General features: G+C 36.5%; 1 protein-coding gene across 17 annotated transcripts in view; it reads left to right on the top strand.

Moving 5' to 3' along the window:
- The window catches only part of MAPK10 (mitogen-activated protein kinase 10), a 438,482-nt gene that overhangs the window by 142,605 nt on the left and 268,590 nt on the right, over positions 1-27,287 (top strand). For 11 of the 17 annotated variants that reach the window (XM_054688437.1, XM_054688436.1, XM_054688435.1 and 8 more), the window contains one exon: positions 8,823-8,902. The exons of 4 other annotated variants lie outside the window; for them this stretch is intronic. The gene's annotated coding sequence lies outside the window, so the exon portion shown is untranslated. Of the gene's footprint in view, positions 1-8,822; positions 8,916-27,287 lie in introns of those variants that run through there. 2 more of the 17 variants (XM_054688442.1, XM_054688438.1) reach the window with 2 other exon arrangements.

Raw genomic sequence — 27,287 nt, 5'->3', positions numbered from 1 at the left:
GTGTTAGGGCCCTCAGAGAATCTAACAGGTGAGTCAAGCCAGGAAATTAGCATTTTTTTTCCTTCCTCTTCTCTCTTATTTCTCCCTATTGTCATTGATGACATTCCTCTTTCTTTATGAATTTTTGTATATATATATTGGAGGGGCTATTTTAAGCATTGAACAGAAAAGGCTTGTCCTCATCGGATTATAATCTGGTTAAGGAAACATACATTTTCCTTCATAGCAATTGTCAAAGTTTGTAATTGTATAATTTAAGTGTATGTTTACTTTAAACATTTAAATGCAATATGAGAAATATTATTGTGGAGGCAGCTACAGTATTTTTATGTGTGTGTGAGTATATGAAGGGTCACTGAATGCTTAAATGTCAGAGAAAGTCTCTTTGCATAAAGATGTTTGCGTAAGTATTATCCAGATGAAGGAGGATATTGGTGGAGTGGGAGAAATTTCTAGGCTGAAGAAATATTACAGTAGGGTCGAGAGATTACAGAAATGAAAAGAGCTGCAAGTATAAAAGAGAGAAAAAAATGAGACTTGAGCATGTAGGTGCCAGATTACATTAAGAAGAGCTTTGTATACCATATTTCATTACCACTGGAAGAATCCTAAGCCAGTGGTCAGAGACATGATCTGATTGAGTGTCAGAAGAACACTCTTTGTTTCATGGAAAATGTTTAGAGAAGGGTATGGCTGGCAGTGAAGTGACAGGTGCTTGTGCAGAGGCATAGAGGTGGCCTGGACTTACTGTTGCAGAGTTGGAAGAGGAGTGGATGTGTTCAAGGGATATCTAGGAGGTAAGAAGAAGCTGCAGGACTTGTTTGCATTTAAATATAGGGGAAATGACAAGAGTCAGACAAGATTACTGGTTTCTCACTTGGATGACTATTGAAGTGGTAGTTGCAATTTTAGAGAAAGGGAACACTGGAGGAGGAACAGACTGGGAACGAGGATGAATTCAGCCGTGGGCATGTTGAGTTTGGGATATCCAGTAGGCAGTTGCATATGTATATTTAAAGTTTAAGAAATTGGTGTGGGCTGGAAATTATGTTTAGGACACACCAAAGAACACTGAGGCTTGGGAAAGGAACAAACCCTTAAGTACAGTGATTAAAAAAAAAAAGTGATCAGAGAAGCAGAAAGAAAATAATAAAGATGAGAAAAGTTCAAGTGTATGTGACAGTGTGTCAGGCACTGTTTTATGTGTGTTTACATCTATTAAAGCAATTAAATTGTCTCTAGAGATTGGTGCTACTGTTACCGATGATTTTACAGATGAAAAATAAGTTCCAGACATGTTAAGTGACTTACAGACCATCACACAACCAGAATACAGTAGACTTGGTTTAAATCAGGCTTGTAGCTTCAGGATTTGTGGACTTCTGTTCTCTATTCTTTTCTGAGGATGTGCTGTCCAGAAACTCTGGGTAGAAAGGGACTCTCCAGCTGCATTGCTGCATAGAGACCAAGGAAGATTAGGGCTGAAGGCTGTCCATGAGGTTTGATGACATTTGATGTTAATGAGAACTTTTGTACTCTATGTATGTCGTAGAAGCTGTGTATCGGTAGGAAAAGCAGGAAATGAACACAGTAGTGAAAATGATGCAACCAGCAGTTTTGTTGGGCAGATGAGTTGGGCAATTCTTGATGACAGACTTGGGATAGGAAAAAAAGTCATAGAAATTAATTGATATATGGGGTAGAGCAGAGAGAGGCTCTTAAGGTTAGGAATTAATTTGCGAATTTTTTTTTTACTGGAAGATGGCAGGTATGGCCTAAAATCATCATAAAACAATCCTTAATTATAAATTATACACTCTGTAGTTTTCTTAAAGTCTCTACAGCCATACATTGTTTAGTTGACTAACATTATCCACCAGCCAGCAGCATTGTAAAAGGGGGATATAAAACTTATGGCCAGAAACACACTAATTTGTGATTTCTCTCTTGAGAATTCAATTATATTATATTGAACAAATATATTATAAATTATTAAGCAGGATGAATGACAATCTTTTAGTGCATTTTGTTCCATTTGTTCATTTTTTTCCATTTATTACTATAAAATTACAGATGGCAAGGATTTCCTTGCGGATTTTTTTCCTAAAAATTCCTTTTCCTTCTAACTCTAAATGAAGTTTGATTTTGACCCTGGGCTTTTGTCTCAGAAGATCGATTGGATCACTGTCCTTGCTGAAATCTCTAAATTTTTGAGGAACTCTTCTGAAAGATTTTGTGGAAAGTTATAGAGAGAACTGGCCTGTTTGTGAGAAAGTAGGGCATGGGAAAATGGCTTAAATGCCACACTTGTACTATTCTGTGTCAAACCACAAGAAGTACCTTGATTCTCTAAAATTCTATGTAATTCAATGGGTGGCTTTCATTCCTTTTTCCATTATTGAGAGCTGAGATTACTGAGAATACTATTTTTTACTGAATCTCTAAGGTATTATTGGCCTCACGTTTTTTTCTTTCTTATCTTAAATTGTAACATGAATTTGATAAACTTGTGAAAATTTAGAACAATTGAAAAAATCTTCCTTTCCATTTAAATGATGCCTTTAAATGTAAAATTGAATTTAATATGGTCTTATTGAAAAAACATTTTACTTCAAGTTTTATTACATTAATTCAAATGAAAGATGCATTTAAATATAAAAATTATATTTTTTAAAGATATCTTTTTTTTGTATCTCAAGTTTGTGATTTTTCAAATATTCAACCTAAAGTTACAGATCACTTGAAGAAGAAAAAAAATGGGTGACATAAAAAAGCTTTATTATTTAAGCAAACCATTCATTTTAATGCCAGAATGTGAAGTTACCTGTTAGTCACTTGAGAGTCCCATCAATAAAGAAAAGGGGAAGAGGAAGCAAGATTAATAACAGACAGAAATAATTGATGAGCAAATGAATTTTAGTTATAAGCACAGCAAAAGCAGTAAAAGAATCATTTTCATATACTATTTTTTTTCTTCTAAACAGGTGTTGTAGATAATTGTACTGGCTGAATCATTTGTCACGTCGTACAATTCCTCACATTAACTATAAAATGCATTTCATGAGGTTCATTTCATGATTGATTTGTTGTACTTAATAAAAAGTGCTTGAGCCATCCCCTGTTAGAAGAATTCAGTGACTGCTGGCTTGAGGAAACTCACAGCCCATATTCTTTGGTGAATGAAAAACAGAGCACCGAAGTCCACTGAGAACATTTTTTTTTTTTTAGTTCAGTGACTGATCATGAGCTAGAACGAACACCAGTGCTCTCATTGTGCATCTATCTCTTTGAGTTCTTTTCTGAGTATGATGACATAGGTGCTGTTTTTCTCCCAGCTTGGCTTTTTCTGATGATGAGACTCCACTCTTGAATTTATAAACTGACACAGGGGTGCAGTGGGGATTCTGTAACTATATTCTCATTTGAATGTATCTATGAAGGAAAACTTCTTGTTCAGAGGAAATCACCAAGTCTACCCTGTGTTCTGTGGCTTGCCTGTGCCCCAATGAGTGAGAGAATGGGGGTTACTTCCCTGCCTCAGCAGCCGTCTGCCTTGTATGAAATTATCTACCTCAGTGGAAAAGACTTGCTTTTTCCCTGCTTTGGTGAGACCTTGAGAAAAGGCTTCATAGGATAGTTTTGGTTTTAAGATCTTTCCTGGAAGCTTAACTTATCTTTTAGGTAGGAGGGCACTGTTACGGTTTTTACATCTGCTTTCTAGCTTCCCCATTAAGATTAGTAGTTACTTCAGGTATTTAAAATACATAAACAAAGTGACCTGTACACTCTCTGAGTTGATAGATTTATTATAGGTCATTCACAACACAGATAAGTTGCTTGTTAATATATATGTTTTCTCTTTGGAATTTTTTCCAAACCATTATTCATTCAACAAATATTTATTGAGTATCTGTTATATGCTGAGGATTAGGCAATAATTCTAGGATGAAGATGAATAGGATCTATTCTCTACCAAGATCTATGGGTTCCAGAGGCAAGAAAAACAAGTATTTTTAAAAAAATATTTATTTATTCATATAAGCACTGGGTACAGTCAGAAGTGTGGGAGGGTAAGAGAATTCACCAGAGCCAGAGCGGTGAACAGAACAGGCAGACTGACGAAATACACTGCTGAGGGGAGCAGTGGGAGGCAGGAGAGGTCTGCGCGGTATGTGGGACCCTCGCTGGCTGCTGGGGATCGAACCAGCACTGCAGAGGCTGCAGGCAGCTTCGCAGCCCAGCGCTCAACCGCTGCGCCACCAGGGGAGGCCCCAAACAAGCATTTTTTAAAATTAGGTTAAGATTTTGACAATAAATTAAAAATACTAGCTCAACATTACAATTATGTCATATTAGCATATAGCGTAAGAGCAAACTCCTCAGCAGTGGTTCCTATAGCTTTTCTTAATCAGCATCAGAGTTTTCCTCAGGTGTGGGAAGGCAAAAGGGAAAAGAAATGAAAAATAAAATTTACCTTGAAAGCCTGTTGCTTTCTTCTGTTTTTGATTTGCTTGTGGGTACCTTATAATCCTATTGGGTTTAGGTCTTCCCTAAACTTGCAGGTTCCTGAGCTTTTCATGAACTTCTCTTTGAACACAAACTGAAAATAAGCACCGTATTATTATTATTTTTATTATTCATTGTTCATTTTTAAACAATATTTGCTTCCTTCCAGCCCCGTCAGGTGTAGTCCCCATAGTTTCCTTCACCAATGCACTCGTGCTCCATCACCTCAGTCCCCTGTGCTCCTCCCTCCCTCCCTCCCTCTGATCTCTCTCCGGCCTCCTCCCCTGCAGTATGTCTCTGATTTATAATTGTCCATTTTTGCTTTGTTGTGTTTTGTACTGTTATTATTTTTTTACACTGATGTCTTATTTGGTCCCCCTATATTCCTGCTATAAGTGAAACCATGTGATATTTTTCTTTTTCCTTCTGGCTTATTTCACTGAGCATAATTCCTTCTCACTCCATCCACATTGCTGTGAATGGCATGAGTTTATCTTTTTTGATTGCTGAGTAATATTCCATTGTGTATATATGCCACATCTTGATCCAGTCATCTATTTTTGGTCATCTGGGTTGTTTCCAGCTTTCATCTATTGTAAATAGTGCTGCAATAAACATAGAGGTACAGGTGTTCTTTTGAATCAATGTTTTTGTGTCCTATGGGTAGATCACTAGGAGTGGAATTGCCGGGTCATATGGTAGCTCCATTTTTAGAAGACTGAGGAACCTCCTGACAGCTTTCCATGGTGGTTGGACCAGGTGCACTCCCACCAGCAATGTAAGAGAGTTCCTTTTTCACCGCATCCTTGCCAACATTTGTTGTTGCTAGTATTTTTGATATGTGCCTTTCTTACTGGTGTAGGGTGGTATCTCAATGTGGTTTTGATTTGCATTTCCCTGATTATAAGGGATGTTGAATATTTTTCATATGTCTGTTGGCCGTTTGCATTTCCTCTTTGGAAAAACGTTCAGACATTATTTTGGTGAACCTTTACATGGTGAATAATTCTTATACAATGTAGACGCACATTTTAAGGGATAAGGTCACATATGTACATACACTAACCCATAACCATGTACACATTTGCTTTTGTGTATTCTCTTTAGTGGGCTACCATAACTGAACTTTCCTGAATTAGGGATGTAAAATTCTACCAAATTAAAATTCTACAAAACAGATCCCTCTTGCAATCTTTTTCCAAGTGAGAATCAATTATTCACTTCATTTCCTAATGGTATTTATAACTGTGGGTAAAACTGTGTTTGAAAGTAATAGAAAACTTTCCTTAAAATATGGGGTTTTTCCCCCTGAAAGTGTCTCTTTCTCCCTCCCTCCCTTCTTTCCTGCCATCCTTCCTGTTAATCATTTTGGGAAGATAGAAATGAAGTGATCTGTAATACACAGCTTATTCAGCAAAACTAGAGGAAGAAAAGGCAAATTTGTGACTGAAGATCTCTGCATAGAGGTATTGCAGATGTTTTGTGTAGAACAAGTTAATAAGAATAGGCATGGAGAACTCACACCATTCTCTGTTCCAAATGGGGATCTTGTTGCTGCTGGTCTGCATCAGGCTTAGAACCTTGTCCTTGCTCAGGCAGTAAAAGGCGTCATCCTCTGTATAATACAGTGATGGTTTCCTACTTAAATACAGTTGCAATATTGCAATGCAATTTAGTGTCTCTAAATTCAATGTGTTTTTAAGATCTTTATAATAGTAATATGTAAAAGGGCAGACCTAAGAGATCAGTGAGTTAAAAACGTATTTGCATATTACTGGTGGGTTGAGATGTGTTCAGATAAGTTTATTTTTGCAAAGCCTGTTTCATTTCAAATAGAATTTATAGCCTTTTATAAATTTTAAATAAACATTGAGAATTTAGCCAAAAATAGTATTTAAAATGTATACTATTATGCTACTTAATTAAGCATTATGTAAGATATTGAAATCTTGTCTTTCAAAGAGCCATATTCAGTGCAAAAGTGAAACTTGTAATTGTTTGAACATTTACAAAAGACAATAGTAATGTAAGTAGTTTAGGGAAAAGGGTCAAATAGTACAAGATAGAATTCCATGAGATTTTATTGTTTAAAGCAATATGTTGGTTCTGACTGACTTAAACTTCAAGGCAAGATTAATGTTTTAAAGCTCAGTGTAAGATAATCTGTGCTAAAAATTAAAAAAATTCAAAGTATCCCACATTTCATAAACTTCATTTGGAATAAGTGAAATCCAAGATTTGTAAAATTTAATGAAAAATTTGACTTTAAACCACATGGATTACATGCTATATGAAATGAGACTTCAAGTCATTCTATATTACATGTACATATTCCTGTTACACAATTATAAAAAGGTTCTTAAAGTAGCTTTAAGAATGCTGAAAGGTGGGCCTCCCAGGTGGCGCAGCGGTTGAGCGCTGGGTTGCGAAGCTGCCCGCGGCCTCTGCGGCGCCGGTTCGATCCCCGGCTGCTCCCCGGCCACCGAAGGAGGGTCCCACATGGCGCGCAGACCTCTCCTGCCGCCCGCTGCTCCCCTCAGCAGTGTACTTCGGTCCTTCTGCCTGCTCTGCTCCCCGCTCTGGCTCTGGTGAATTCTCTCGCCCTCCCGGCTTCTGACTGTACCCAGTGCATGTATAAACCAAACAAACAAACAAATAGATAAATAAGACATGCCTCTAGAAAATTAAAAAAAAAAAAAAAAAAAAAAAAGAATGCTGAAAGGAACAAGGTGGCAACATGCTTATATGGTGTAGATATAAAATCAAACAAGTGTGTATATTGACTATGCTACTAGGCATGTTTATACGATCATTAGCTTGGACAGTTGACTCCATTTTTCATTAGCAATTTCCTATTTAATGTGGTGGAATTTTACTTCTGATATTGTTACTGCTTAATTTGTTTTTCAATAGTGAAAAGAGCTCTAGAATTGTACTTGATAGATTTTTAGCTATTTCATCTTAAAAATCTGGCATCAACTGACTACAAGTAACTGACTCCAGGAGCACACTACTCTAGAGGGAATTTGTGTTCTTGTTCAGTGTGTTGTAAGTCACTTTCCTTTTTCAACATTTTGGGAGAATTTTGAGAGGAAAGAAGCTGAGGCAAACCATCTCCCCATTGAGACTTCACTTGACCAGTGCTGTCCTGGCCCAGACCCTTATTATCTTTCAGCTAAGCCATTGCAGTTACCTCCTTTTGGGCCTCTGGTGCAGCACTATCGCTGCTGGTAATGCGTCAGACACACTGACATCGGAGTGAGTTTTCTAAAGTAGATTAGACATGTCTCCCTTCTGCTTACATGCATCTGTGGGTTCTTCTGTAAAACCCAAATTTATTATTTTTATTTTTTTATGATAAAAAAATTGTTATAGTTCTACCAATCTCATTTCCTGTCTCTGAATCTGAGACTAGTTATTCCTTGAACAAGCCAGAGTCATTTCATGAGTTTCCTCTGGATGGAATACTCTATGCGAATACTCAATTTCTGATTAGGTAAGTCATATCCATTTACATCGTCACCAATTCTGGGAAGGCTTTTCTGGACATTTTCATACCCAACAAAAATCAAGCTCCATTTTCTTGGTTTCCATAGCTCTACAACATACTTCTATAATAGCTCTTAATGTTTATTTTAATTTTGAAACTTCTTCCTTTTGACAGAGAAATTCTCAAGGGTTATGTTTTTCTTATCAGTCCTCTGGCATGCTGTGTGAACATTCTAGGTACTCAATTAATAATATTGGTTGACAAATGAATAAATTCTGCTTAGGTTTTTGTTTCATAAATTCTTTATATATTCTTTTCTTTGCATTAATTTATACATTTATTATTAGTTATTTATGCCATCCCATCATTGTTTAAGGAAACAAGGTGAAATAAATTAGAGTGCAGCATTTTATGCTCTATTATTTTTTACCTAAAAACTTACTTACATTGAAACTAACACAAAAGAATAATGTTCCAGTATAAATTATATTTTAAAATTAAAATATACTCAAACCTTTGCAATTTATTTGAATTTCTAGATCTAAGCATTTGCATTTCTTTTATCAGTCATAAACAGGGCTGATGAATTTGAGTTTTTAATACCACACTTACTGATAAGATTATTTAGTATATTATTTGTTAGTATGACACATGTTCAAATATTAGTTGAACTTGCTAATGCTGTAAGTGAAAAATGAGAGGCAGTGCAATGTGTGGCTATGTAGCTGATTTTAGAGCCAAACTCTGGGTTTAAGTATTGACTCCACTAATTACTTAGTCGAATAATTTTGAGAAGTTACTCTGCCTCAATTTCTTTTTCTTTTAGGTGGAGATAATAGTACTGATCTTCCTCATGAAATAGTTTTGTGAATTTAATGAATTATTTCATGTAAAAGTAACAAGAGGGTAGGTAAAGTCAGTAAGTGTTATCATTTTAATTATTCCTAAATGACTTCATCCTCTTTTTTCCTCTGTGCTTTGTGAAACTTATTCACTATTCAATTATTGCTGTATGCCTTCCTAGGAGCACTTTACAGTTCAAATGGCAACTTTGATTAGAAGCTCAGGGTACAGCAAGGGTTGAATTAAAATTACAATGGAGGGAAAGTGGGAAATCAGAAGCAAGTCAAACCTTCTATTTCCTTTGTGTAAGGAACAGTTTGCAGTTTCCTTTGTCCAAACAGTTTGCAGTTTAGAAGTCAATATGCACACAGTGCAGTGTATAATGGCTAACTTGTGAGACCTGGGCAGACTCTAAAGTAAAAAAAAAAAATCTTCAGAGAGAGTGGGAGCAAGACAAAGAATATATATGTTCAGGAGAGTACTTCAAGTATAAGTACTTAATTTTTAAATTAGGAATTCTAGACAAGAACTCCTAAAAAGGTGACTGACCAAGAAATGAGAGGAAACAGATTCATTGATGATGTTCTTAATGATAGGAAGCTTACAATGGGTTTTATGGGCAGTGCATTAACATATCCTTCTGTCTGTAATAATTATTTGATTATTTCATGTGCAATATGAACAGAAGATAATCCCTCAGAGGAAGGAGACATGAGTTTGAATAAATGACACTGTTTTATTTCCCCAATTTGTTCCCCAATAATCATACTTGTGCCCAAATCTTACCTTCTTTTCTGGACAGACAACTTTTTTTTTTTTAAGATTTATATTTATTCATGCATACAAGAACTGGGGTACAGGCCAGATGTGTGGGAGGGTGAGAGGATTCACCAGAGACATAGTGGGGAACAGAACAGGCAGACTGACTGAAATACACTGCTGAGGGGAGCAGCAGGCAAGACAGGAGAGTTCTACCACACCATGGGGGTATCTCCCTGGCCAGCCGGGATTGGCAGGGATTGCAGACAGCTTCACAGCACTGTGCTTAACTACCTGTGCCACCAGGGAGGCCCCTGGACAGACAACTTTTATTTATTTTTAATTGATTTTCTTACATTGTTGTTCATGTTTGGACAGTATTTGATTTCTACCTTCAGGTGTAGTCCCCCTTTAGTCTATCACCACATCACCCGTAAACCATCACAATGGCCCTTTGTGCTCTTCCCTCTCTGTTTTGATCCTGTTTCCTCCCTCTCCCCTGCTTTGAGCCTCAGATCTATAGTTGTCTACAAGTTTTGACCCTTTGTATGATTTGCCTATATTCCTTCTATGAGTAGTATGATCTGATAGTTTTCTTTTTCCTTCCTTCCTTTTTCCTTCATTTTTGTTTTCTGACTTACTTCACTGAGCATAATCCTTCCAGCTCCATCCATGTTGTGGTGAATGGGCTGAGTTTATCTTTTTTGATTGCTGAGTAGTATTCCACTGTGTATATATGCCACATGTTCTTGATCTGTTTGTGTGTTTTGGGCCATTTAGGTTGTTTTTATATTTTAGCCATTGCAAATAATGCTGCAGTAAATAATAGAGGTGCAGGTTTCCTTTCGAATTAATGTTTTTGTGTCCTATAGGTGGAATCCTTGGAGTGAAATTTATGGTTCATATGGTAGATCCACTTTTAATATTTGAGGGTTCCCACACTTTAAAGGTTGGACCAGTTTGCATTCCCACTAGTAATGTAATAGGGTTCCTTTTTCTCCACATCTTCACCAGCATTTGTTGTCAGTTTTTGTTGTTTTTTTTTTAAATGTGAGTCATTCCCACAGGTGTGAGGTGATATCTCATTGTGATTTTGATTTGCATTTCCCTGATTATAAGTGATGATGAGCATTTTTTTATATACCTGTTGGCCATTTACATTTCCTCTTGGAGAAGTCAGACACCGTTTAGAAGCATCAGAAATGTAATTCATATTCTTAATGTTATGAAAGTGATGTAGTGTCGGGGACCTAAAAACATGTTCCCCCTTGCCTTCAAATCCTTCATTTTTAGGATTTATTTTTAAAAATTTATTAAGAAAGCATTACATTAGATTAGCTCTTCTTCTACCCTTGCTTCTACCCTCTTCCTCCTCTTCTTCCACTCTAGTAACCTCAACTGCTGTGTAAATTCTTCTGTTTTATTTTTATTTTCTTTTGTCCACTCATCTGTTTTACTTTCTTCTATTGTATACATAGGTGAAATCATACATTAATTTGTCTTATATTGCATACATTTTTCTTATATTGCATACATAGGTGAAATCATACATTAATATGTCTTTCTTTTTCTGATTTATTTTACTTCACACAATCTCCTCAAGTTCCTTTCACTTTGCCACTTCAAGTGGCAAATTTTAATTTTTCAAACAGGTAAATAGTATTCCATTGTATGTGGCTCATGTCTTCTTGATCCAATCATCTGTCAGTCGACACTTCGGCTGTTTCTATCTTAGTTATTATAAATAGTGATGCAGTACACATTATGGTGCATACAACATCTAGAGTTAATGATTTCATATTGTGTGAGTGGATTCCAAGAAGATCGCTGAATTGAATGATAGTTCTATTTTTAGTTATTTTGAGGAATGATCAGATAGCGTTTTTCAAATGATTGTACCTATTTCTGTTCCCACCAATTGTATATGAATATTTATTTTTCTCTACACCCTCAAAAACATTTGTTGTTACAAGTTTTTTTTTTTTTTTTAATGTGAGCCTATCTCACAGGTGTGAGTTGATCTCTCACTGTGGTTTTTCCCTAATAATAAATGATATTAAGCATTTTTTCATGTGTCTGCTGGCTATCGTGTCCTGGGCATTTTTTTTTTTTTTTGTACATCCTCTTAGGAAGAAGCATCTTTTCAGATTTGCCCATTTTCAAAGCAGGTTGTTTGTTTTTTGCTGTTGTTAGTTGCATTTGGATATTAACTCCTAGTTTGATGTATGACGTGCAAATATCTGTTCCCATTCAGTAGGCTGACTTTTTATTCTGCTGGTATTTTTTTACACTGTGCAGTAGCAGTTTATTTTGATGTAGTATTATTTGTTAATTTTTGTTTTTATTTCCCTTGCTGTTTGGTTTGAGCCCTAAGGACAGCTCTAACACTGACATGTGGCATGTATCACCTATATTTTCTTATGTCTTTTATGGTTTCAGGCCTTACATCCAGTCGTTTAATCTACTTTGAATTTATTTTTATGTATTTAGTTAAAGAGTGATCCAATTTTATTCTTTTGTATGTGACTGTTCAGTTTTCCCAACACATTTGTTGAAAAGATTTTCATTCCTCATGTTGTATCATAGATTAAGTGTTGATGTATGTATGGGTTTGTTTCTGGGCTCTTGATCCATTCCATTGATCCATGTGTCTATTTTTTCCCCCCAGTGTTAAACTGTTTCACTGACTGTTGCTTTGTAGTGTAGCTTGAAGTTAAGTAACATGATGCTTCCATTTTTCTTCTTTTTTTCCCTAGGATCGCTTTAGCTACTCAGGGTCTTTTGTGGTTCCATATAAATGTATTTTTAAAAGTAGATTTTTTTTTAAAGATTTATTTATTTATTTATACAAGCACTGGGTACAGTCAGTAGTGCAGGAGGGTAAGAGAATTCACAGGAGCCAGAGCAGGGAGCAGAGCAGGGAGACTGATGAGGTACACTGCTGAGGGGAGCAGCGGGCTGCAGGAGAGGTCTGTGTGCCATGTGGAACCCTCGTCCAGCAGTCGGGGATCGAACTGGCGCTGCAGAGGCTGCGGGCAGCTTCGCAACCCAGTGCTCAACTGTTGTGCCACCGGAGAGGCCCCTAAAAGTAGTTTTAACATCCAAATCTTAAAACATTTCCATGTTTCAGGATTTGGGCTCCTTTGATCACATAAAACTTCCATTTTTCTGTAAAATGGGTATAAGTAGAGAGTGTAAGTGAGTGTTGTGTGGATTAATATAATGCATGTATGGTTCTAGTGTCTGGCACACAATAAGTGATCAATAAATATTGGCTATTACCTTTATACCTTATCAGTTCTGCCATTATATTAGACACTATAACATATAACATGGCCCTTACACTGTGATCTTGATATTGTTTTTTTTATGAACTTTGAGGAAATTTCCACCTCAACCAAGGTGATGTATAATATGTTTAAGTTCATCATTTAGAATTCGTCAGTGACAGACTAAGCATTAGTTCAGTCCTGCATTCTAATTAAGGCAAGAAATGCAACTCTACTTGAATTTCATAGAAGGGAGAGCATTTATCTTTAGATTAAGATAGGCATTGTGTTCCCACAGACGTTTTCAAGTTGTGTTTTGTTTGATAGTTCAACTCTCTTAATTACCCTCAATCAACTTATGAGTTCTATCAGTAGTAAATAATATGCTGTTGAATATAATAGTGAAATATCATATATATATATATATGATATGGTTGTATAACATTTCTGACTGGGCACTGATGACACAGAAATTATGACAGGAACTATGTATATGATTAGTTGAATTCTTTCCAAATTATGATTACCTTCTCCCTGGAATTTTCAGTTTTTGTTTAGACCATTATATGAGAGATTATGGTGGTAAAATTGATAGACCTGGTTTAGAATTTGATTATGATGCTTGCTTATTGTATCATCCTAGACAGGTTAGTTCTCTAAGATATTCAACATGATTTGGTGAGGTTTAAATATAATTACATACATATATACTTAGTGCAATGTCTGGCAAAGAATTGGCAGACACTATTTCTAATTTATTTCCAATGAGTGTGTTACCTGACTTATCCTGAATTTATAATGGATATGAAATGTGAGACCATATTGAGAGGTGTAGAAATTACAAGGTCTTGCTCCTGAGGGACATAAAGAAGAGAACAGAGAGGAAGTTTGCCATTCATGACCAGCATTTGCTTTCTAGCCCGTGTGTCGTCTTCTGCTGTAGCCCCTGCTATAATGCCTATTATTTTTCAAAATTAAGTCCTTTCTTCTCTGAGGTCTGAAAAGTAATATTCTTCTCTTTCCTTGCCTGAATATTTCATAATTGGAATGACCTTTGTGAGCATCAAAACCACAGTTATTGACTTTAAATTCCCCAGGAAAGAAATTGGGGCTTCTCTGGACCCAAGGTCAGGTCTGTAATAAGGTGTGCTGTAGCATAGAGGGTAGTCCTTATCTGATACAGCCCCTTTGAAACAAACAATGGACCTCTGCTATTGCTGCTGACCTTTCAGAACAAAGTAGTGTGAACAAGTGTGGACTTGAACTTGAATTCTGCCACAGGAGTGCTTGCCGGTTATTGATTCTTCTTCATTTTGAAGCTCTGCAAAGAGGTTAGACCTGAGAGGAAGGTTCTTAGACTTCTGTGTAGACATCATTCAGGTTGGTTTGCCTCCTCCCTGCCAATTAATTTATATTAGAATTCACAACTTCACATCTTCTTTTTTAATGCTGCCTTATTCTCTGAGTTCCATAAATAGAATCTCTGCAGAATGTGTGCTAACTGACTAGATTATGTTCTAAAATATTTCACATTTAAGGGATGCAGTCTCCTGAGAAATGAGAAGCTGATGCAGAAAAGACTTCTAAGGACAAACAAATGCAAATTTTTCTGTTTTTCTGATCTGTAAACAAAATAGTCAGAAGCTGTTCCTTAAATAGTTTCTCATGACTCAAAAAATGCTATAGTTCTCTTTAAACATGCATTAATTGAGAGCTGTATTTCAGTTATCATAGATCAAGACAGATTCTATTATGGAATTATGTATACTTGATTTACAGTGGCATGTAAAATTTATCTGATAATTCTTTATAGAGCTCCATTAAAACATATATATTCCAAATGGGAACAATATACTTAGATTTATAAAACAGGTTTTACAATTCATTTAGGATGTTTCATAAATCAACCCATCTCCTATTCCAAAACCCTAAATCAGTTAATATATTCTTTCTGGCAATAAAAGTCAACATTTTATTGATTGGTTATTGGCTTGGAATGGACAAAAGTATCATTTCTGAAAATATGAATTAAGTTAAATCACTGTAAACTCTCATTAACACTTGGGAATATAATAGAGTGCATTGAATTACATTCTAATAAACAAATAAATTACATTCTAATAAATAAATAAAAATTACATTCTAATAAATTACATTCTAATAAAGGTATAGAAGAAATTTATTTGATCTCATAATTTTTCAAATATGGATTGGGATATACATTTTTCAATTAAAGAGTATGTTATTGGAACAACATAAAGTGTCTGGTTTGATATTTACATTTTAAGGATGTATTGATAAAAACCATAGATTGGATAAGACTTGTCCAAGGTCATACAGTCACTTGGTAACAGAATTAGACTCTATGCCTCTGCAAGCCACTGTTGGTTGTTAGATTTGGCTCTTTCTCTTTGCTTTCAAGAATTTTCTCTAATTAGGCAGATTTTTAAAAATCTGAATCTGCAGCAGAGACTGAGAAGGACTTGAGTGAAACTAATATATTTAGGAAGTCATTGCAGTGGGCAGGAATGAGGGAGATATACCGGGAGATAGGGGAAGAAATCTCCACCTTGGGGAATGAGGGCTTGATTTAGTCCAGACATCTGGAGAGACAAACATTCAGTTTCCCATGGTTGCCTGCTTAAGTACCTTAGACAGAGGCACTTGGGAACAATGGCTGCCATCCCTTATTGGTTGAAAGTTACTCTGGAGACATTAACTGTTCCAGCACTTTCAAGCTGAACCTGTTCAGGAATCAAGCAAACTTTCTTGGCATTGGAGTAGACCCAAGCAATGAACTCATGCTTGAGTTGAACCTGAGCTCCTCTGGAAATGCCCATTACAGTTGCCCCTGAAAATCAAAGGTGAGAGGAGTGAAATAGGTGATGGGCACCCTTGGGGTTAGCTACAAGGCACTGTTGGGGTTATCTACAGCTGCAGTGGTGTTCCTTAAAATAGTGTGATACTGCACTGCTCCAAATTTCATGGGATAGTGCAGTATTTTCCCTCCTTCACTCAAGTACTTTGCATGCACATTCTATTATGGAGAATTCATATACATGTGACTTGCCTTCCCAGGTGAGGGATGATACAAGTCTCTGAATTCTGAACTATTTTTCAATATTTTCTTTCTATAATTCCTTTTCTGTTCTGTGTTGTAGCCCTTGTCCTACTTTTCCTATTTATGCCTTTTAGTTTATTCTCCTTAGCTCCTTTCTACTTACCTCACTCTCCATGCTCCGTGGCTTCAAACTTAATTTCATCTGTCTGTTGCCTTGTTCTTATCTCACAGGTCCACTTTTCCTGTCTTCCTCTAAAAAATTTCACATTCTCTAGCCCCAGTTTTACTCACTCTATTTCAATGGAAGTGATATATTAAAATACATCTAGTATTCTGGTCTTTTGAAATTTTAAGAGTTATATTGACCGTCCCTTTTGTTACTCAAACTCTGAGATCCCTTCTAACTCACCAGTGCAGTTAATGTAGATATTCCTTCTTTCCACTTAGAGATGCAAGAAACTTTAGCGAAAATTTAGACTATTCCAATAATTCTCTACTACTGAAGTGTAGGGGATTGATGTAAGTCTTCATGTCACTGTCAATATTCTGTATCTTAATTTGGGGGGGGTAGACCTTTTATTAATTTTCATCAAACTGCATGTGTATGTCACTCACACCTTTGTATTTAAGAAACAACTCATAAGTTGAAAATAAAAGTATTTTTCAGGGGAAAAAAAAAATCCTCCACTTTAGTCCATTGGATTCCCTTCCCTCTCTTTATCATTAATAAGATATCAATTTGGGGCCTCTCTGGTGGCTAGGGGTTAAATCTCAGCACTATCACTGATATAGCCTGAGTTCAATCCCTGACCAGGGAGCTGACCCATATGGAACAGCAGATCTCTCGTCTCACCTGCTGCTCCCCTCAGCACTGTATTTCAGTCAGTCCATCTATTCTGCTGCCCACTCCCATCTCTAGTGAATCCTCTCACCCCTGCGCCTCTGGTATATATCCCTGTTCTTGTATGCATAAATAAATAAAAATAAATGTTAAAAAAATCACTTTAATTTAGAATAGAGAAAAACATGTAAATGTCAGCATTCACCTCAATGCAAAGTCTTTTTCAGATGTGGATGTCATTTTTGGTGCATGTGCTATGTCACCTGTTTATGTATCTGCTGCTAAGAATCAGATATGCCAATATGCCTCCTTGTCTGTGTTGTGCAGTCTGGGGTTGGTATTATGTTGCTTCAGAATAAAGACAACTTTTAGAGAAGTTGCATTTCTTTAAAAGACATCATTCTATCAGTGGAGTCCTTGTAAATAAAACTTATACTACAAATCTCATTTAAGAATGGATATAAATATTTACCTGCGTAGAACAGAGAAGTCTTAAGTGTGCAACTTTTTATTGCTTTGGGGAATATTTTTGATATTCTATATATAGCAAAAGTAATTAAATTTTTTTCAATAAGTATAGGTGAGGAAATTTTAATGCAAATCTTCATTTGAGGCCTACTGACTTATATACACTTAAATTTTTTCACTTGTTTGTCTGTCTTAGCATTAGAAAATATATAACTTCACCAAAGTTATACCATTCCTCTTATTTACCTTAGAAAAAAACTCTGTATATAGAGGTAAAAGGCAAAACCTATCCTCATACAAGTTTCTTGGAAGGAAATTTGGCAATACTGTATTTTATATTGTTGACCTTGTTGGGGCTAGTAATTCCACTTCTAAAATGAATTTTATGTGCATAATTAAAACTCATATATTTATTTTGTGTGACTTGTAATAGTAAAATTTATAAGCAGCCCCTTTAGCAAGTAAAGAGTTTCCCCATGACTACTCTTCAGTTGGGGTAGAAACTCTGAACTATATGGGGTTTTTCTCTGCAGAGGGGGAGGTAGAAATTGGCATCATTTGGTGAGGAAATATAGCACAGTCTTCCAAAGTTGGATTTGCTCTTCACAAGAAAAACAAACAACAAACACTTGTTCTTAGTGGCAGAATTGGGGATGGAGGTCAACAAATTAAGCAGTAATTATCTTGAAGGTGCACTATAATATAAGATCACGGTCAATTAAAAAAACATTGGCAAATGTGAGAAAATAAAGGCCAAGGTTTTGTATTTTATAACTTTTGTCTGCTTAGTATTATTTTATCCTTTAAGTTTCTTTATTAGTGTTGAGTCATTTCTGTCTATCTCTGCACATTTATACTATGTAAGAAATATAAATTAGCAGAGATAAATGTTTTAAAGACAACTGTGTGCAATCCTCATGATTGTGTCTATAACTTACAACTGTGTAATCACACAGTGCTTGGGAGTTTGGCTTCCTCATACTTTGGGTCTTGGGCCTGTCTCTGATCTTGGACTCTCACAGGGAACCTACATAACAGCCCATTTTAAAAATGACACGCTGACCTGTGTCACAGTAGGAGCTATGGAGTAAATAATTAAAACTGCCTTCATGAAAAACATTCCACAGCAGGAAAGGAATAAAGAATCTTCCTCAAGAAGAAAAAACACTAAATCACACCATGAGGAATTTGAAAAAAATAACAACATAGAAAGGTTGAATTAGTGCCTCAAGTTGGTGAACAGTATTTATAAAACAGCCCCAATCTTTGGAAGGTGAAAACATTTAGTGGATAGCCAGGCTGCCAGCAATTTTAAAAGCAACTTCTTTCTTGATATTATATACTGATATCATTTTTTTATAAATACTGTTCTCATATTATATTGCTTGTAAGGAAGTTACTGATAGTGGAACACATCCATCTGCTACTTTATCAGGACACTTTGTCATGTAACACTTTGTATATAGATGTGGCCCATATTTCAGAAATGTGTTCTCTGTACTTTTAAGTAAAAGACAAAATGGAGGGTATTGTGAATTTGCTGAAGATATCAGTCACACATTCTAACAGTTCAGTGGAGAACACGATCACTTAATCCTTAGGTCTGCACAGGTTCTGCACATATCTTTGCTAGTTTGGGTAACGTTTATTAAGTACTTAGCATGTGCCAGACTCTGCTGTAGTCTTTCATGAGAATTAACTTCTTGATTCTTCTTGTGGTTCAATAATGAAGATCCCATCATTTTCCCTCATTTTATGACATTGTCACCCAAGAGGAAAGTTTAGTAATTTGTCCAAGGTCACACACTTGAAGGGAAGTAGTGCTATGATTTGATCTGAGACCAAATGAATTTGGAGCCCATTTTAATCACCACAACTGATTTCCAGGTTATTACCAGGAAAGGAAAATCCCAAGTGGGGTGATTTTATGTTTTGCCAGTATTGCTGGAAGCAGCTTCTATATGCAGCTGTCTTGTGGACTGTTGAGTACAGGTGTGAGGTGGCTGAAAGCAGTGTGGCCCTTGGTCTTTATATCCTGAGCATAAACTCCCTGCACTCACCACACAGATGCAGTATGTTTGCAAAATAGCATGTGCCAAAGGTCATCTGCTCTTTGTGTATGTGATCATGACTTGCCTCTGGTGTAGATACGGGCATTGATTGAGTAGCTTCAGTGGGTATGTGGACTGCATTTGAGCCTTGATTATTTTTCATTTTAGTAACAGGGTATAGAATATTAAAATAAGGAAACAAGTTATAAAGTGAATAATATAAGATAAAATTGGGGCCAGATTCCAGTACCAAAAAAGAATACTTACCTATAAGATTTTGAATTTGAAAGAATTCTTCTTTTATCACTTTAATGTGAAGATGTAGAGGGTTTTTTTTTAATTGAGGTAACAATGATTTATAATACTGTTTATGATTTAGGGGACTAAGTTTATACTTCTTCAGATGTGTATTACCACACCACACCCACCATCAATTAAATGGAAAAAATTTCAGTGCCCAAAGTTTTCAGTTATTGATGAATGTGATGATTAGCATGATAATGGTGTTAACACTACTTAAAGAAACCATGATAATGTGCTAGGCACTGTTGTTAGGATTTTATATGTTAACTTTTATTACTATATTGAGTATTATTAGTATTATAAACAGAAGTTTGCTGAATAAAATTTAAATATCTGAAGGTATGGGCTTAATAACTCAATTGAAAGTCAGTTATTATAACAGAATTAGTGGGAAAAGTAGATACTTTTTCATTTTTTAAGTGATTTTCTTTCCAATTCTAGAAAGCGTTGGAAATCTTTTTTCTCATTTGTCAGCAGAACAGGTGCATTATTCCCTTAGTCTATTCTAAACTAAGCTAAAAGCCTGATGATTCCTCAGTTAAGTAGCTTGTGGTTATTATTATTGAGTAGGCACAACTAAAGAATCTATTTATAATTCATGCCATGGGACACATCCTCACTTGCAAAAAATGGGATGCTTTATACATACAAAATTCAAGTAGGAATGGTATCATATCACCGTTTTCTCTAATAAGTTATTTTCTTTCCTTTATTCTCTTTTTATAATATTCAAGTCAAGATAGCAAGCAAGTGAAGAAATTGTCCTCATTTTAAGCTCTTTGTGGAAATACAGATAGTTTCAGAGGTTTCATCCTTTTGGAAGAAAATGCAATGATAAGAAGCAGTCTTTTTCCTGCATTAAATAAGAAACTCATTTGTATCACTCCTGCCTCACTTGGAGGTTTATGGGAGTAAAAAGAAGTACAAAGATCACAAAGAGATGAGCCTCAGACCCTAGTTTCTATTTTCTAATGCCTACTTAACCTCCATTCTGAAATTTTCCATGCTCTACAATTATTTTCTTTATCCCAAGTCAATTCCAATTTTGAACTACATTAATATAAACGATACCATAATTTCTCTAATGGACTACGGTCAGAATCTGAGTCTTTTTTTTTTTTTAAGATTTTTTTGTTTATGCATACAAGAGCTGGGGTACAGGCCAGAGATGCAGGGGGGTGAGAGGATTCACCAGAGACAGAGTGGGGAACAGAAGAGGCAGACTGATGAAATACACTGCTGAGGGGAGCAGCGGGCGAGAAAGGAGAGGTCTGCTGCGCCATGTGGGTTGTTCCCTGGCAGGTGGGGGATCGAACTCGTGCTGCAGCATCTATGGATTGCTTCATAATACAGTGCTTAACCCCTTGTGCCACCAGAGTGGGCCCAGAATCTGAGTCTTTTTATAAGTTATGTATATGGCGGTAACATTGGTTTACAATACTGCATGACTTTAGCCATTAAGGTTGACACCTAGGCAAATGTGTTATCACCCCATGCCTACCACCAAAGTTATATACGAAGCTTTTTTGATAGATCTTTGTAGATTTATATATTCACCTGTTGGGCCATTTTATAGATTCTGCCTGGAAAATGAATACTATTTTTCTAATTCCATTGCAGAACTTCAGTTCAGGATTCATTCATTTATTACTTATTGTCTTGACAGAAATAATTACTACATATAGTGTTCTACCTTTCTTTTCTGGACGTCTGATGCAAGAATGATGTAAGAATAATTAAAAATATTTAACTTACCCTCTCATCTGAGAATTACCCAAACCTTTCAACCAGAAAATGAAAAGCTTTTTCAATGTGCCACCAGTCTATTATTCCTGTTGGGGTCACCTTCTTGTACAGCAAATCTCTGCTCCATTCAAACCTGACTCCTGAACATGAATCACATGCTTCTAGTTCCTTTTTTTTCACTCTCAAAGTTATTTCTTTCTCAGAACCCTCTTACACTCAGTGGGACTGATTGAGTCCCTATGGAAAACAGTATGAAACTCTCTCAGAAGACTAAAAATGGATCTGACATAGACCCAGTAATTCCACTCATAGGTATCTACCCAAAGAATAGAAAAATCATTAATTCAAAAGCAAACTTGCACACCCATGTTTATTTCAGGACTATTTACAATAGCCAAGATATGGGAATAACCTAAGTGCCTCAAAACAGATGAGTGGCTCAAGAAGTGGTATATGGAGAATTACAAAATGGAGTATTACTCAGTGATAAAAGAAGATAAACTGAAGCCATTTTTGGCACCATGGGTAGATTTGGAAGGGATTATGCTAAGTGAAATAAGGCATAAGGAGGAAGACAAATGCAGAGTGGTGTCAGTTATAGGTGGAATATAGAGAAACCAAATAAAGGGTGAGATAAAATCCAACTTAAAATAACCCCTGAAAACTCACCATAGAACTGAGGTATCCAAAAAAAAAAAGAGTGTGTGTGTGGGGGGAAGGGTTAGAACAAAGCCGGGCAAGAGCACAGTGGACTATGATGGTGAATTATGGGTGCTTTGGTGATCGGTGCACCACAGTGACGGCACCTGGGTGAGAGGGAGAGCCATATTTATAAAATACTATCAACTATATAAACCAGTGTTACTTCAATTAAATTAAAAAAATATTTCCTTGAGAAGACCCCACCCTCTATTTCTACTTTTTGATGACATATTTGCTATGTATGTCCACATCTATCACCACCCACTCTTTCTCCCTTTCCCAACCTAATGCCCTCCCTCCTCTCTGACTCTCCGTAGCTCTATGTACTTCTCTTAAGGTTCCTTGTCTTCTAATCAATGCCACCTTTTCTAACTCTTCTGACTTCCCTACTCTCCACACTCAGGCACATGTGAGTTCCTTGTAAAACATGTTAGGCCAGTTGCATTGGGGTAAAATCACTGTAGGTGGCTCTGGGTTACTATCAGAAAGGCTTGCAGAGCTTTCTTAAGTATTAAAAGCACAGTGTGAACCTTAGTGCAGTGGGAATCTATGTCTACTCTCTCTCACAAGGTAGACTATGTACCGACATATTTATTTTCTAATTAATGGAACTGATTGGAACTTTTCTGGAAGTTTAACTTGATTTATACCACTGCAAATAGCCTGAAGTTTTTTTTTTTTCTTTTAAAGGTTTATTTATTTATGCATACAAGGACTGGGGTACAGGCCAGAGGTGTGGAGGGTGAGAGGATTCACCAGAGACAGAGTGGGGAACAGAACAGGCAGAGTGATGAAATACACTGCTGAGGGGAGCAGCGGGCGAGTCAGGAGAGGTCTGCTGAGCCATGTGAGTCATCTCCCTGGCTGGGGATTGAACTCATGCCTCAGTGGCTGCAGATAGCTTCATAGGCTGCATCTTAACCTCTTGTGCCACCAGGGAGGCCATGAAGATTTTTGTCCCTTGTACATGACACTAGCTATCCTCATTTCCTCTTCTGGTCCTCCCCATGATACATGGTTTATAATTAGAAATCTTTAGATCCATGCTTGAATAATAGACTCTAAGTTTACTTCAGCCACTTAGAAATAGCCAGAACTCAAAATAAGTTCCTTCCTCTTATCCCCACCATCCCCCAATAGAAATCTACAGGTACATGTGAAACACAGAATGATTATTATTTCCATTAGCTCATGACCTGCATGGTAAGATTTTCATTCAATATGTAAAGGCTAGTTAAGAAAATGATAAAATTAACCCTTTTTTTGATTGGTGAAAATTTTCCAAGAGTAAACTGTAAATACATAACAAACCTTCAATTTGATTCTCTTCCTAAGAAAATGAATTAAGTCAAAAGTATTGAAGTAAAGAATTTCAGTCTGTTATAGTATGTATTTTATTTTCCATAATGATTCTCATAGACTGCATCATATTTATAGTTTTAATATCAAGTGCAATAGTATCATTGGGGTTCTTAAATTAATACAGCTAGTTTGTTCATGACCTAATTAGTGTGAATGCATTATTGTAGTAGGTCTCAAAATGTGCTTTCGAAACACTTTAAGTCCCTGACATCCTTGTAGCAAATCTGTAGGCCCAAAATTTTTCCATAATAAAGGCAAAATACTGTTCGTTTTTGAAAGTTATCCCTTCAGTAGGTTTTCTAGAGGCTACATGGTATGTGATACCACAATTGATTGAAACGAATATGAAAATCTAGCTGTCCTCTATTTAGTCAGATAACATACATTTGCAAAAAAGCATAGAAGTACCACCCTTCTTGTTAATTTTGGAAAATACAGTTTATGAAATACTTAAGTTTGCTAATATTTATTGTGGTTATTATAGTTGTTTAAAATAATAGACATTGGGCCTCCCCTGGTGGCGCAGTGGTTGAGCGCTGGCTTGTGAAGCTACCCACAGCCTCTGCAGCGCTGGTTCGATCCCCGGCCACCAGTGAGGTCCCACATGATGCTCAGACCTCTCCTGCCGCCCGCTGCTCCCCTCAGCAGTGTACTTCGGTCCTGCTGCCTGTTCATCTCCTCGCTCTGGTTCTGGTGAATTCTCTCGCCCTCCCATGCTTCTGACTGTACCCAGTGCTTGTATAAATAAATAAATAAATCTTTAAAAAAAGTAATAAACATTTAAAAATTTCCTAGCTTAAGTTTCAAAAATGGTAAATCTAATAGGTATAGTTATCTTAAACAGAAGTTCTTTGGAGTCCTCAATTATTTTTAAGTGGTTCTAGAGAAAAAAAGTTTGAACTTACTGCAATATGTACAGTTACGTACGGTCTATAAAATGAAGCCCAAATATCTAGATTATTTGGTTTTTGTGTGACAATTGTATTATTTTATTTATTTATTTTTTTAAAAATATTTTTTATTTATTTGTTTATTTATTTATATTTATACAAGCACTGGGTACAGTCAGAAGCGCGGGAGGGTGAGAGCATTCACCAGAGCCAGAGAGGGGAGCAGAGCAGGCAGAAAGACTGAAGTACACTGCTGAGGGGAGCAGCGGGCAGTAGGAGAGGTCTGTGCGCCATGTGGGACCCTCCTCTGGTGGCCGGGGAGCAGCCGGGGATCGAACCGGTGTTGCAGAGGCTGTGTTCAGCTTCGCAACCCAGCGCTCAACTGCTGCGCCACCGGGGAGGCCCAATTGTATTATTTTAAATTGTGGTAATAGTGGGCATGACAATTGATTCTATTTTATTGATTTTTAAAAGATATTTAGTATTCGCAGACTTCTATTTGTCTTAAAAGGGAAATGACTGCCAATTTTAATGTCATTTTTACTAGATTTTGAAATAAATAGCAATAAAATCACAATTTATTCTCTTTACCATCATCTTTGAGAGTTACTTTTTAAATTCTTAATAACTTTAATTCTAGTACTATTTAGTCATTGAGCTCCTTCCCAATTTAGTTGTGATATCCTTCACAATTTCACCCCAAGCCTCCACTGCAGTGTAAGCTGAACTTGTCCCATGGATGAGTTGACATTTCCCCCCCTAGTCTCCTCCTATACCCAAGAACTTTCTTTTACATATCTCTTTGTTTTTAAATGAATTTCTGGGGCCTCCCCGGTGGCACAGCGGTTGAGCGTCGCACTATGAGGCAGTCCGCAGCCTCTGCAGTGCCGGTTCGGTTGCCCGCTGGCCAGGGAGAACCCCACACAGCGCAGCAGACCTCTCCTGCCTCACCCGCTGCTCCCCTCAGCAGTGTCTTCGCTCCGTCTGCCTGTTCTGTTCCCTGCTCTGGCTCTGGTGAATTCTCTCACCCTCCTGGCTTCTGACCTGTACCCCAGTTCTTGTATAAAATATATAAATAAATATTTTTTTAAAATAAATAAATGCATTTCTCCATATCTGGAATGCCTCTTCACTCTCCCAGGAAAAATTACTCAAGACTTGGAAATGGAAAAAGGGATTACTGGATATTTAACTAAAGGCTCTTCTGGAGATTGTTGATTTTATAGGCGAATGCAGAGTTGATTGACTTTCTGTATTTGGACTATTTTACAATTTTGCAGTAGTAGAAGTGAACTTTGGAAAGATGAGAACAATGTAAATGATTCCTATCTGTAGCAACACAAATTATTTCTGTTCATAGTAGTGCAAATGAATTTTGTTCAATAGAGATATATAAATTTTTTAAGTCAAATAAATATTAGACACATTTATTTTATATATGAATCAGAGTAATGTTTTAACTTTTTAGAGCACCTGCCTATAGTAACTATCATTTATAAAACTGCTTCTTGTCACAATGTTCCCATTGTACTTTTAAAGTTCTACTATGAACAGTGCTTACCAGATTGTAGTATATCTATATTACTATTTTCCCCACTAGACTAGTTTTTCAAAAGCAGAAAACATTTTATTCATTTTTGTATCCTCTCCTCCTTTACTAATCATATAGCACATGTCATGTAGATATCTAAGTGGTGTTTATTGATAATCACAGGAGAGGGATATAGGCATTTCTAACAACTGGCTTTTTTAAAAAAAGATTTATTTATTTATGCATACAAAGACTGGGGTACAGGCCAGAGGTGTAGGTGGCTGAGAGGATTCACCAGAGAGAGTGGGGAGCAGAATGGGCAGATCTACTGAAATACACTGCTGAGGGGAGTAGTGGGCCCAGTCAGGAGAGTTCTGCTGCTCCATGTGGGTAGTTCCCTGGGCAGGGATTGAACTCCTACTGTAGTGGCTGTGGACAGCTTCAGAGGTTATGTCTTAACCCCTTGCACCACTACAGAGGCCCTCTAACAACTGTTGATAAAGGGAAAGTCACTGTTCAGAAAAAAATCAAAATAACATTTCAACTTGTAGGTTTTATGGGAAAATATAATTTAGCTTGGACTTATGTTGAAAGAAACAGCTAAATGGAGCCAGGATGACCTAATAGAGATATGGATTAAGATTGCTGAGAGAGACTTGCACTTGGCTTTTTCCTGAATTGCTATAGTCAAGACATTTTCTTTTTTGGGGCTTCCCCTAGTGGCGCAGTGGTTGAGCCCTGGGCTGCGAAGCTGCCCACAGCCTCTTCAGCACGGGTTCGATCCCTGGCAGCCGGGTGAGGGTCCTGAATGGCAACAGACCTCTCCTGCCACACTCACTGCTCCCCTCAGCAGTGTATTTCAGTTAGTCTGCCTGTTCTGTTCCCTGCTCTGGCTCTGGTGAATTCTCTCACCCTCCCGTGCTTCTGACTGTACCCAGTGCTTGTATAAGTAAATAAATAAATCTTTAAAAAAAAAGACATTTTCTTTTTGTCATACTTTATACATTTGTAAATTAGAGGAAATGGTTATTATAATTATCAAGACAGAGAAATTCCCATAATGGGATATTTGAATCAGAAGTGGGCAGGAGTAGGCCTTACTTAATTTTAGCTCATTTGATTATAAATGAGGGCTATAGACATTTAAAATAAATACAGCTTTTTTTTTTTTTTTGCAACTTGAGATATACAAATATAACTTGAAATAAAATTTCAAAGTAACTGGAATGCTCATCATGAATTTGAAACTTCTTGATGATTAGCATTACCCTAGCATCCTTATCATTTTATTTTTTATTTTGTGTATGTGTGTATTTTTAGGAGTTAGTTTTTGACAAAATAAGTAACTTAGAATGAAGATAGTTTTTTGTCAGTTTTCTGTTAAATGAATTATGCTGTATTACCTTAAGATTTTTTTAAAAGACATGTCAACATTTATTTCTATGCATCTTAAATAAAAACCACC

Source organism: Talpa occidentalis, unplaced genomic scaffold (assembly GCF_014898055.3).
Source record: "Talpa occidentalis isolate TD23 unplaced genomic scaffold, MPIMG_talOcc4v2.1 talOcc4.6, whole genome shotgun sequence".
Taxonomy (NCBI): domain Eukaryota; kingdom Metazoa; phylum Chordata; class Mammalia; order Eulipotyphla; family Talpidae; genus Talpa; species Talpa occidentalis.
This window is presented reverse-complemented; position numbering and strand designations above follow the sequence as displayed.